The sequence below is a fragment of the Anarrhichthys ocellatus genome, unplaced genomic scaffold, assembly GCF_004355925.1.
Source record: "Anarrhichthys ocellatus isolate YVR2014 unplaced genomic scaffold, GSC_Weel_1.0 scaffold1, whole genome shotgun sequence".
In the NCBI taxonomy this organism is placed as follows: domain Eukaryota; kingdom Metazoa; phylum Chordata; class Actinopteri; order Perciformes; family Anarhichadidae; genus Anarrhichthys; species Anarrhichthys ocellatus.
This window is the reverse complement of record NW_022280031.1, coordinates 1834870-1846770: the sequence shown is the minus strand read 5'-3', so window position 1 is coordinate 1846770 and position 11901 is coordinate 1834870. Positions and strand designations below refer to the sequence as shown.

The following is an 11901-nucleotide window of genomic DNA, read 5'->3' as shown; positions in this document are numbered from 1 at the left end:
CCCCCCCCAAAAAAAAAAAAACCCTGACAAGTACATTTGTGCACTCACCTCACTCCGGGTCGTTCACATGGAGGCGAGAGAGAAAACCGGCGGAGATATCCTGAAGGTTTAAACTTGTCCCTAGTAACGACACAGCGGGGCTGAGGAGAGGAGCTCCGTGTGTGTGTGTGTGTGTGTGTCTGCAGAGTCCCTCTCTCTCCTCTCTCCTCTACACCGAGTCATTCCGGGAGGGCGGGGCTGAGAGGGAGGAGGAGACTGAGGAGCACCGTGGATGGCAGGGGTGCCCAAAGTGGGGTGCCCGAGGCCGCCCTGGGACCCCTGCTGCCACCCTCCACCGCTGCAAAGATTAGTTTGGTTGTTGTTGGGTGGAATTTAATTATTCAAATGAACAGTTCAATATCAAGTGAATCAGAAAGGATTGAAGGTAAGAATTATATGGTGGCCCTGAGAGATCAACATGCTGGAACTTAAAAAAAACACATGCAAATAGTTGATGTTTTGTGCTTCATTAAGTTATTGAACTCTGCTATCCAAAAGTGGTCTTGGAACATTATCTAAATTACATGTTTTTTGGACAACAAGTGTGTCTTGGCCCATTTTTTTGTGTCCCCTGGAAACAGTTTCTGTTGTCGTCTGGGCTATTTGCAGCACATTTCTGTATTGAGATGTTTCCTGTATTTCCAGCATGTTTCTGCATTTGGTTGTGTTATCTGTATTTGCTGCAAGATGTTTAATTCATTTGCACGTTTTCTTACGTTGCAGTGCATTGAGCTCTCCAGGCCACCGTAGAACCAGCCTTATCAGCCAAGTATGTGAAGACATACAAGGACACTGCGTTCCATATCTCACTAATACATTTTATTTTTACTTTTAGTACATACTGCAGCTGCCCTTACAGATTATGTATCATTGCATGCAGTATGCATTGAATTGGGACCTACTACTTCCACATAACATTGCACCTTGAACTTTGACCCTCTTGGTCATATAGCCGCTGTGCAGAGGATTGTGGGTCAGAATAGCCAGCAAAGCATGCTGGCTTGCACACTGCAAAATGTGACTGGACGCAGCAGGACGTCCTGGTATTTTTGGCATGCTGCATGTGACATATATGTATTGGGACATACTAAATCTTTTTGGTATAGGAACTCTAAGGGAGTTTGACTGCCATTTTAAATTGCTCTCATTATTCCAGGAACAAATCACAGGAAAATTGAAATAGACAAAAATCTAAAAACTCAATATGAATGAAACATGGCCAAAAATATGTCTATATACAAGTAAAGTGTTTCTGTAAACAAGTACACTTGTTGATTATTTACTTTGATCAAAAGTTTAGGACACCAAGAGAATTATCTTTATCATCAGCATTGTTGGTAAACAATAGTTTTGCATGAGCCAGTGGTTAATCATTCAGCAACTCAAACTCTTGTTTTGCAGCTTTCAACATAAGATTACTGAATATTTGGGACACTCGTCCTGATAAAAAACAAACAACTTTTATTTCACATACTTTTTAATGAATGTATTATTGAGCAGTATTTTTTTACTTGTCTTAATGCTCATGAGGTGTCAGAAATACACTGAAGCTGATAAAATCAGTGTGTGCAGCCTCTCTGGAGAGACAGTAGACTTTGGAAGAGAGTGTCTCTCAGTTTTCTCTCCCACTCGTTGGGATTTCTTCCTTTTCTTTCTGTATCTCTGCCTTACTTGCGTCTCCTTTGCTTTTCTCTTCTACTTGTCTGTACTCCCATGTCTCCTGTCTTTCTGTGGTCATACCTCGAGCAATCAACCACCCACCACATGAAATGTCATTATCTTGATTCTAGTGCAGAGATCTGCCTTTTGGCACAAGATAGTGGTGCTCTTTTATAGAAAGTTCCTGAAATGCACAGGTAACAATTCTCATTTTTGCCTGTGCATTTTTTGAAAAACAACATACTTATGCTCCAAATTAAACATTTGAGATGAAACGACTCTTTGAGATGTTGTGTTTTTGTCAAGGGAAGACAATTGACAATTCAGATTTAAATGTTTAATTTGTCTGAAGCTCATACAATATGAAAAGTGGAATGCCAGATGGCATACTTTTCAGGCTAGTGTGCAACAAGGAACAATACATAAAATATGAATTATTTATATGTATAGATAAAGGATACAGAAGCGTCACAGATATAAGGCAAACTATGCAATAAAATCTGGTACAAGCTGCAAATGCAAAGGATTCAGAGGACAGAGGCAAATGCGTTTTTGAAAGAAGCATAACCCCGACCAGTTTATGATGCCCCCCATTAGGATGCTAATGGGAGGACCAGTAGAAGGTCTTCGGGAGCCCCAGACAGACTCTCGTAAACTGTCTGAGGTGGTAAAAGTGTGGCTTCACTTCTCCTTTCTCTTTTCAATTATTAATCGATCAATGATTCAACTGATATTATTGTCTCGTAAAGAAAAAACTTCTGTTTGCACTGTAGAGTCCTGGGGATTCTCCGGGGATGTAAGATATTTAATTCCCAGCCATGTTGATCATCAAAGTGTTCGCTTTAAGGCACTTTAGGTCAAAGATCTAATCTGCAATAATCATGGCAAAGATAATTATAATGACATTGTATTACTGCATCTGTGCCTCAAGATTTATAGTTTTTACTGAAGCATAAGAATATCCAAACCTGGAAAAAACAAGCAAGTATGCACATATTGACAAAGCCACCCTGTGTCCTATAAAAGTACCTTCCCATACAATATAACTTCCCTCTCAATCACGCTTCAAGGGAAACACATTTTGTTCCCAGATAATGGTTACAGTAACTCACAGTTTGAAACACTTGGGTAATGCTAATTGAAACAAAATCAAACAAAAAACACGTCACACTACTTGGTTCTTAGTAAAATAACAAAATAAAATGGTTTGTCTTAAAATGTCGACAAAAATACAACAAAAGTACTTGGTTAGGTTTTGACAACAAAATTATTACTTTGTGGGAACAAAAGTACTTGGTTCACATGGGACACAATCAGCAGTCTCCTGGCTTTACCCTGTGTAGTCTGACCCATCCACCAACCCAACCCCCTCACTACGCTGACTTCCACTGACTCATTTGAAGCTTATTTGTGACAGTCAAAAACAAACGTAATTCACTTTGTAGTTTTTTGTTGTTGTAAGAGAACGTAATGTTTAGGAGACAGGGCTGTGACAAAGACACATGGATAAAATGGGGACATGGAAATTTTATACAGAAACATGTGATCTGAGAATCTGGGTCAGTTGATGGAGTAAAATATTTGTTCATACACTCCCCTTTCTCCCCTTAACCCTAATCTTCCTTCTCCCATGGCAGCTGGAAATGGCGAGTAGGCTTAAAACTTCGCCTCTTTACATATTTTATGGATTTGTACTTGCCCCACTTCTCCCCAAGAGCAGAAAAGGCTGGTTGTTTGGTTGGGAGTGGCACGACTCAACAAACACCGCAAAGTAACACTTAAGAATGAGGATTAGGTCTTTGCAGTATCCCTGAAGATGGCACTCAAATTTGTTCTTGAGCCATTCAAAATTCCAATGGGAAATTCTTGTTAAGAACTACATTAGAAGATTGATACCACTTTTCTTGTTTGCCCACTAAAGATGAAGCTACAGCCTGCAGCCAGTTAGCTTAGCTAAGCATTAAGACTAGAAACAGGGGGAAACAGCTAGCTTTCGAAAGCCCAGGAAGTCACTGGTGGGGAAATAGTCAATCCCATAACCCCATGTAAAGATGTAGCACGTTAATTAGTGAGCTGTGCTAGGTGGGTTTTGTTGCCTTTGCAAAGACCCAGGCTAGTTGTTTCCTCCTGTTCCCAGTGTTTATGCTAAGCTAACCATCGTCTTTCTCTCGCTGTATATTAAATGAATAGTATCAAACTACTGGTATCAATCTTCTCTTCCAGGTCTTGACATAAAATCACCTATTTCTTTAAGTTTGTCAAGGACAGGCCTGAAAACGCTGCCTGTAATGCGCTTTAGAATGATTAATCTGATCATTAAGCGCTAAATTTGAAAGTGGGTTTTCAAGTCAAAAACGTTCCATCATCTGTTTTTTGATGGTTTGCAGGCAGACAATGAGAAACACTGTTGGTGACTAATGAGACAAGAACACATACATACAATATGCAGCTCTGCTCCAGAAGAAGTGTTGCAGGAAAGACAATCTTTCTTTGTGTGATGCTAAAAACAGTATTATAAATCAGCTCTAACAATAAACAGCATGTCTTTGTGCCCTGCATTGAGCCAAGGTCTTTTTCATCTTTATCTTCTCTCCGTGGTGAAGACTGGATCGGTGCCATGGAGCTGCGGTGAGCAACGGGTCCAGGTTGTCCAAGTCCTCCCATTAGGATATTAGCACATCGACGCAGATGGAGTGTGCTCTTGTTGTCAACTACTTTCTACTTCTTCTTTTTTTGTGTGTGCAATCAATTTCATATCAACCAGACTGTTATTCATCACAACGCAATTTAAGTATTAATGCAGTGCCCTTTTTTTAAAGTGCGTAGCAGCTTATATTATTGACCGGCGTCGTGTGGTTAACAGCATTGAGAGAACAGACATCGCTGTCAATGCCTTTAATGTGCTTTACACTGAGGATGCTTGTGTAGTGGAGTGGATGTAATGTTTCACCGCTTTCTATGTTTTTTCTGTGTTGAAGTGGATACAACCTCAAGAAATGCATGTATTAAGAGATGCTATATACTCCACTATGTATAATGCCTACATACTACATTCATCTGACAACTTTGTAGTTGTGAAAACATGATCAGCTTACAGAATATGATTGTTATAGAATAAACGTAATAGAATATAAAGTCTTTCATAGTTTCACGTCCACCAGCTACACCATGAAAATCCTGCTGATACAGTATTTCATCAGTAGCAATACTCTAATAATATAATACGTCATGATATAACACCGTTATGCTGCATAATAATGAGTACTTTTACTTCTGATATTTTGCTTTTGATACTTACATTATTTTACTTACTTTTGCTAAACTGTAACACTAATACTTGAGTATTTTTACATTTTAGTATTGCTGCTTAAAGCTGGAGTTGATTATATTCGTTGCAATTCAACTAGCAAATACGAACACTTTGCAGGCATGGAAAATTGAATTAGTGTCGGCTGCTGAATTGCCTGTAAGGGCTCCAGAGTGGGGTGTACGTCCTGGGGACAGCAGCATTTATCAAAAGCAGAGGGGTTTGAATGACCTGTGAAAGCTACAGTGTGGAGGGAGATGAATGAAAGAGGAAATAATTGTTTGCAACTGATCTCTGGTTTATGATTTCTCTCACGGACTATCTACAATGCTCGGTGATAGAAAATATGTTTTTATGACTAAATCAAATCAAATGGGTCCAAATGGCTTCGCAGAATGCATGTATGAAATTCTAATGTATGAAATTAAATCCTCACGGTCACTTCATCCAGACTGCTCTAAGTTGTTTGGCCCTGGCTTTAAGGTGGAAATACATTTCACTTTACGCATTTTTCTACTAAAGAAAAATTACATCAGCCATTGACCTACAAACCTGAATACCCTTTAATGATTTGTTTCAGTCTCAAAAATCCAAATGTGGTTTGTTTCTTTTGTGCTAAACTTCTGCTGTGAAAGTGATTCTTCTGAGAACTGAAAGGATGGTCTCATCCTTATGGCCCGATGAAAGATAATCCACAAATAAGTGTGTTTCCTGGGAGAACTATACTCTGGGTTATTTGCATATTGCTGATGTCTCAGTTGAAGGGAGGAATTGTGAATTTAGCAGCTGGAACAAAGTCATAAAAACACATTAAAATGTTGCTTTTGGACAGTTTTATTGTCTTTCTTGAATTGTATCTTAACCACTTTATGCTATTTGATTTGATGTCCTCCACAAATTTATCACGAGTTTTCTGTGAAAGCAGCGTCACTATAACCTTTGGATATGTTTGCTGTTTTGTTTGATTGTAAACTGTCTGAACTGTGGGCCGCAGTACTTCACTTACTAATAGTTAGTAAAAGTAGCAACAATGTAACAATGCAGTAGTAATACTGAAAGTACAGAAGTATTATCAGCTAAGTGTACTTTAACTATTGAAAATTCAATTCAGTATTTTGTGTCAAATCCTAATCTGAGAAGTAACTACATATTAATCTAGTAAAGTGAAAAGTATACAGTGTGCCCATCTTTTAGTGTAGGTAGTATAAGAATTGTACTTAAGTAGGCCTACACTTAAAGAGTAAATGTGTTTTCCCTCTCTGCAGGCAGGATATTCAATCTGCTTCAGTCAGATTTTGCCACTCAAACAGAGTATCGAGCTCCTCTCCATCCTGCCATAGCAGCCAATGATTACCAGTCACACGTCACGCTGAGAGGAACAATAATGCAGCTCTGAAGTACAACCTGCAGGTCTGAGCGTTCTTTTGGAGGATTTGACAGTAAACCAGATTATACTGTGACTCCTCTTTGGCAACATAGTGGCATTCTCTTTCAACTGAACGAGCAACATTAAAAATAATGTCTCCTCTTGCCTCTTTCTCTTCTTGGTATTTAATCTCTGTCGCATTGGGCCTATTGAGCCAGTGACTCTGAATGCCTAAAATGTGCATCTATGCAAAGACCATGACCAAGAACTCTTACCAGTGTTGCCAGTTACTGTACAAAAGTTTCCGTTTCTATTTCCGTGTGCACAAAAATTACACAGCAGGTTTCCAAATCTTAAAACAACCCCCACCAACAACAGCAGAGGGGTAATTCACTCTGCTGGAGGCATGCTGCGGTCTGACTCTGCAGCAAAGCTTCTGTGGGACCTCCATCGAGGTTTGCAGACACTGACTGTGCAGTTTTAGTGAAGCTTTGAAAACTTTCTTTTAACTCTTTATGCACCAATGAAATGTGAATGAAGCATACCTGACCACAGTTCATCGGACCATATACTAATGCTAATAAATAAGGATAAGCAAGAAGAAAGGAAAACAAATCACTGTGTAAACCCCAGCCATAGCAGCCAACTCTTTAAATTCCCTCAAGCAAGGCAGTCACTCCCAGAAGCTCCAGAAATCTGGTGCACTCATTCCCTCCGCAGCTATTCCTGCAAGTCATTGCTGCACCTTAAACATGTGTTTGCAGTCAAGTAGTGCCTTTAGTGAGATCAAAAATCAACCAGTTCACACATGAGACTGGTGCTTTTTTATCACTGTCTTCAGACTCCAGAGTGTAAACAGCTGCACTTGGAACAAGTAATGAGCAAACATTAGTTTAAAAACAGTTGAATCTCTCCAGGATAGATCAAGAGAAACCACGTCATTTAATATAAATATACTGAAAATCACTACTTCTATTTAGATTCGATGGAGACAGTTAATGCAGAAAAACGTAATTACTGGAAATGGCCCCCATTGTTAGTAAAGTTTAGCAACAATATGATGCCGTTCACTCTCATTTTACTGAATGATAAGAGCTCCCTCTAGTGGCCATATTATTAATTACATATACAATATTTGAAACAATGATAAAAAATGCTGCAGTCACTTAAACAGTACCAACATTTATGTTGCCGATATCATGTATTGTGCCATTAACACTTACCAGTCTGTGTGCCTTTACTTCCTGTAGTGTATAGACTACAAATTGTTGACGTGCTGACTTTTCCCACATTATGACACAGGGGGCGCTGGTGTGGTGTTACCCCACACACATGAGCAACAAAGGGACACTGAGGGTAGTAATGCCCACTCATACAGTTTCTACTACTGGTGAATAAACTGCTGCACTGCCTTTGAATGCACCATGATGACTTAATACACAGTATTGATATAAACTGAACATGCAGAACATCACGTGCAATTGCCTTATTAAAACTTCTGTATGTCAATCACAAAGAACATTTTAAATTGACACACAGATTTCAATTATGCAAAGGACTGTGACTTGATATGCATGCATCATATACAGTATCTGCTCTTGATGTTCTGCTGGTGTTACCAGTATTGCTTTCTTACATTTCTTTGTTTAAATGAACAATTTGCCATGGACAGCCATTTTAATATGTATAGTCTCATGCATTTGTTATTTCTTCTGCAATGACATGATGACGATGACAAATTACTGTATAATAGGATTTATGTTCAAATTCAAAAACACTGGTATGACTCTTTGTATTTTGTTGCATTGTGTTTCTGCATACAATATACCCCTTACTCACAATATACTAGTGATACATATATCAAAACTACTGTGTTCATCCGTGGGAGAGGAGAGAAAAGAGCAGCCACAGGGCTGGTGGCTGCAACAGTTTATATATATTGGTTAATATTTAATTGTTTTGATATGACACCAGAATATTTGACAAGAAGTGAGTTTGAGTATGGAGTTCATTCTGACTTATCATTCTGATCCCAGTTTTAAAATGATTGTTTAATAATTATGTAATTGCTCAAACAATTGTCATTTAATTCCCCAATCAAACCTCATCAGAACTCGTGCTGCTGAGCTCACATCCCACCACAAAGACGTTGTTTGGACTTAGTTAAAATCAGGGTTAATCCTAAAGCAGGATATTACCATGGAAGTGGCTAAATATAGCAAGCGATTTTAGGCCTATACTTGAATAACGTCCATTGTCTGTGAATTTATGTAATCGACCCGCTCTTGTTAAAACTCTTCTTTGTAAACTAACAGCAGGAAAATATCCCCAATCTTAAGTAAATAAAATCAGCTGTGGTAGGCTGTGACAAAAAACATCTGAATGTATTCATTGACAAATATACATATTAACATCAACCTGGACTGTCAATACAATGATGAATACTATTTGTTAAAAATGTATTTTCTTACTTTAGGGCAAGACATTTATTTTTCGTTTTAGGCAAGAGACTTGTCATTTTTGCTGCTTGGTGACATTTTCCTGTCCTGAGTTTGCAACCAGAAATGTTATTAAGAAAAGATACAGTTTGCCTTCTTGCTACTTAATTATGTTACCTTATGACTATGCATGCTGTTGAGTCAGTCTTTACACAGAAACAAAAAGCTTCTGTTCACAGCATAATCCACTAGACCACGTAAGCAGGCCTTGTTTCACGTGCTGTGGTGACGTGAGCCGGAGAGAGTAGACAGCTGAGGTCTGGCCCTTTTCCAAGGTGCACTACATTAAACCAGCTGAGGGCCTTCAAGAATTTAGCAATCCAGCTCAATGCACATGTGTCAGTGTGTGAGACCATGTAAAGATATCCCTGAACATCAACATTTTATTCAGATTAATGCAAATAAGCTTTTCTCTGGCCTGAACTGTGGCTCAGTGTTAAAGGAGGCTAACTTCATCGCTAGCACAGATAGCATTCCTCTCTGCAAACAGGGTATCAATCAATCATTCGTCAAGCTTGTGATGAGTTCCTGCATGCATGCACACAAACACTCCCATGCGCAGGTGTAAAAATGCATGCACTTGTTTTTACCTTTCCCCAACTCACATATAGTTGCTGTCCATTGAAAACCATGTATGGCCACATATTGTCATTTTACGGTTTTCAGGATAAACTGAGGGTATAAATGATCGATGGTCGAAGAGTCGACAGTGGTTCTGTGAAGCTGTGCTGAGACTCAGTGGTGCTTTGAGCTAATTGTCAGCATTGTTTAGCAGGTTCAATGTTAGCATGCTAATATTAGTGAAATTAGTACTGAACACAAAGTGCTGCTGAGGCTGATGAGAATGTCATTAGTTTTGCAGGTAATAAATCAAAGTAAATGTTGAGCTGATGATGAAATCTGGATGAAATGTCAGCTCATCTCAAACGTTAACGTGAATGTATGATCCACTTTTCATGGCAATCCATCAAAACCACAAAACTGTACCTCAATGTGGCTGTATATGAAAAGTCAGGTGATCACTGAAGTCAGCAGGATTCATTTAGATTTCTTATTTCATGAAAAGACCTTTTGGAGATACATGGCTTTCATTGGACAGCAACAAGGTATCAAACCACACAAAGCAACGGGGAAAAAAACTCACTCACATTTCTATCGTATTTCTATTTCTTGAGTGAAACCACATATGAATTGTCTCCATGTTGCTCTGTCAACAGTCAGATTTCCAGGTCGTTCTGTATTATTGCCTTTCAGCGGGGGATGCAATCATCTGCAGGCAATATTCTCTGTCTCCATGGAAACGCAGAGCAGCAGTAGGAGGAGTGGCCCGACATGTGGGTCCCTGAGATGAAACAATGGCAGGAAGAGAGTGGGCTGCTTTACAGGCCCTCTGTGCTCTCTATCGCTGTGTCTCTCTGTCTTTTGTTTTTTCTGCCTCGTTCTGTCGGTGTGTTTTCCTCCTCACATTCTCTCTCTCTTTCTCTCTCTCTCTCTCTCGCTCTCTCTCTCTCTCTCTCTCTCTTTTTCCTGCCCACACACACATCCACAAAACCCTGGAATGAACTGGACTGTCTGCAAGAAGGCAGAGAGGACAATGAAAACAAAAACAGGATGCCAGAGAGAATGTATCTGACCAGGAGGAATGATCTTTCCACCTGAAAGCTGCAGCCGGACACACTGCAGGGGTGGAGTGAATGAGTCAGGCTACAGTATGTTGGGAATGAGATATCTACAAATAAATAACTCCTGCTGCAGTACTGTGTCAGCTGCGTGAGTGATTTACGAGTGCTGTGACAGCCGTGAGGAGGCCGAAGTGATGAGATGTGAAACACATAGACACACCCTCATGTGAACATTTTAAAAACAATGTAGATTACATTTCCATTGGTTGTTTGAAGTGTATTAATTCAATTTACTAAACCCATTCAAAGACAATATATATATAACCAATATGAACATATCACCCACTGACCCTAATAAAACAAAACTAAGAGCCATGCTGGCAGCTTTGAGACCACTTCAGGAGACCTGCGCTAAATGCTAACACATCTTGAGGGTGTTAGCATGCTAAGTACAGCTGAGGCTGATAAGAATGTCATTAGTCTTGCTGGTATTTCTTCATGAACCAAATACAAAAAGTCAAGTCGTGACCAGATGGGTTTGGTAGATGTAAGATGGAGGATCATCAAATTAATTACAAGTCATCCTGAGGGGACCATACATGTCTGTACAAATTTTCATGTCAATCCGTCGAGCAGGTGTTGAGATATTACAGTCCGGACCAATGTGGTGGACCAACTGACCCAATGACATTGCCATCTGGAGCCCTGCTGCTAGCATGGCTAAAAATAAGCATGTAGCATTTTTGCACAGCTGCAACTGTGTTTAGGGAAGCGATGGTCTAAACTTGAGTCAGCTGGGGTTTCACACAGCCCATTTTAAATAGTTGACCCATTGCTGATTGAGAGCTTGAAGATCCTGTATTAACCTTGGAAAAACCAGTCTGACTGAAAATGATCAGCATGAAGTGTGCTTACTGGAAGTGATCTGACCTTTAGCTGCATCTTGTATCATACACATATAGTTCATTCACCTCTCCAACATCCTCCCCCTATAACCCACCCACATGCCACCTCTAATGATTGTCCACAATGCAGTATTCAGAGTTCAAAAGTATATGTCCCACATAAGAGACGAATTAAGCAGAAGTACAAAAATGTATAACCCACAGTCATCAGAACAGAAGAAGAAAGAAGATAATTAAATGGTTTAAAAAAATTATTTTTTAATTTCAGGAATGACAAGAGAGCACCGATTTGCATGCAGATGGAGTCAGTGTTTTCCATTAAGCCATTATTCTCCTGTTGAGCTATTAAAAAATAACCAAGAGGGAAACGTTGTAAAAACCAGAGTTGGTCATATGGCACTGTTGTTGTTGTTGTTGTTGTTGTTGTTATTGTTGAGGCCCAGCGTGGTGACGTCAGCCGCTAGGTGTGAAGGATAGCGTGGCCGGTTATCGGAGGAGAGCAGCC

At 39.6% G+C, this 11901-nt stretch overlaps 1 protein-coding gene across 1 annotated transcript in view; it reads right to left on the bottom strand.

Moving 5' to 3' along the window:
- Nucleotides 1-192, bottom strand: part of ppp1r16b (protein phosphatase 1, regulatory subunit 16B) — an 85059-nt gene extending 84867 nt beyond the window's left edge. The window contains exon 1 of the mRNA XM_031869805.1: nucleotides 49-192. The gene's annotated coding sequence lies outside the window, so the exon portion shown is untranslated. The remainder of the gene's footprint in view (nucleotides 1-48) is intronic.
- Between the last annotated feature and the right edge of the window lie 11709 nt (nucleotides 193-11901).